Raw genomic sequence first — 1,247 nt, 5'->3', positions numbered from 1 at the left:
AGTGCTGGGATTAAAGGCGTGCGCCACCACTGCCCGGCCCCCCTTGGCATTTTATTTAGTCGCTTGGGATCTTGGTTAGTTGGTTGTCTCTTTCTCCAGCTAAGCAGAGTTTCCCTGAAACTTTTTTTTTTTCTTCCGAGATAGGGTTTTTCAGTGTAGCCCTGGCTATCCTAGAACTCGCTATGTAGACCAGGCTGGCCTCAAACTCACAAAGACCCACATGCCTCTGCCTCCTGAGTGCTGGGATTAGAGTGGGCCACCACTGCCCAGCTCCCTGAGACTATCTTGTACTTGGCTTGCTCTTAAAACAACCAGGGTCTAAATAGATCATTAAGTTGATTTAAACAGAGACACTTGAACTTAATTGAGGAATCCAAGTCTGGAATGCTCGCTTTCAAACTCAGGTACTGTTATTTTTTACTGAGTCCTTCCTAACTACACTTTTTTTTTTTTTTAAATCTTCAAAGTACTCAAATAAACCCACTGAATTAGAAGTAACTTTAAGCATTTTCTGAACATGGGACTAATAGGGAATTAGAACCATGTTTTCCAAGTTGTGGTGTTCCCAAAGGCAAGATTGGAAAGTCTAACTGTCCTTTGTTTTGTGGACGCCCTGTCCTTGTCCCATTTAGGGAGATCTGATGGATTCTTCTGGCAGCTGCCCTGGTACCGAAGCTAAGGATGGTGGTGTCTAGTTCATGGGTGGAACACCCTGGTCAAGGCCACAGGGGCCAGAGTAAAGGGGACTTGTTACAGCCCTGCCTGCCTCTTACTTCCCTTGTCTTGGGCTTCCGTGGCAGGAAAGCCAGCTGCCTGCAGAATTCCCAAGGGAGTCACCATAAAAAGCTTATGGTATCAGACCTCCCTGGGTTATCTGCAGACGCTCTTGGGAAATAGTGGTTCTGGCTAAGATCTAAATTCCTATGAGCTTGTCGTCCCTTTCTTAAACTATAAACCAGCACCTGCCATTGGCTTTGTATTCCTGTGGGAGTCTCCAGTACAGACCCCTGCCCTGCCAAGAGGACTGGGGCCAGGACATCTAATGCTTTTGCATCCTTAACAAGTCTGAGGGTTCAGATACTATACCATTGAGTGCCTAGGAGGAGAGAGGACTTGGCCAGGAGATAAAGACTGAAAAACATGTTGGGAGCTTCCCCAAAGGATTGAACTAGATAGTTTCTTCTTCTTCTTCTTCTTCTTCTTCTTCTTCTTCTTCTTCTTCTTCTTCTTCTTCTTCTTCTTCTTCT

The sequence above is a fragment of the Microtus ochrogaster genome, chromosome 18 (assembly GCF_000317375.1).
Source record: "Microtus ochrogaster isolate Prairie Vole_2 chromosome 18, MicOch1.0, whole genome shotgun sequence".
Classification (NCBI taxonomy): domain Eukaryota; kingdom Metazoa; phylum Chordata; class Mammalia; order Rodentia; family Cricetidae; genus Microtus; species Microtus ochrogaster.
The sequence above is the reverse complement of the archived record's forward strand: the minus strand, read 5'-3'. Positions refer to the sequence as shown.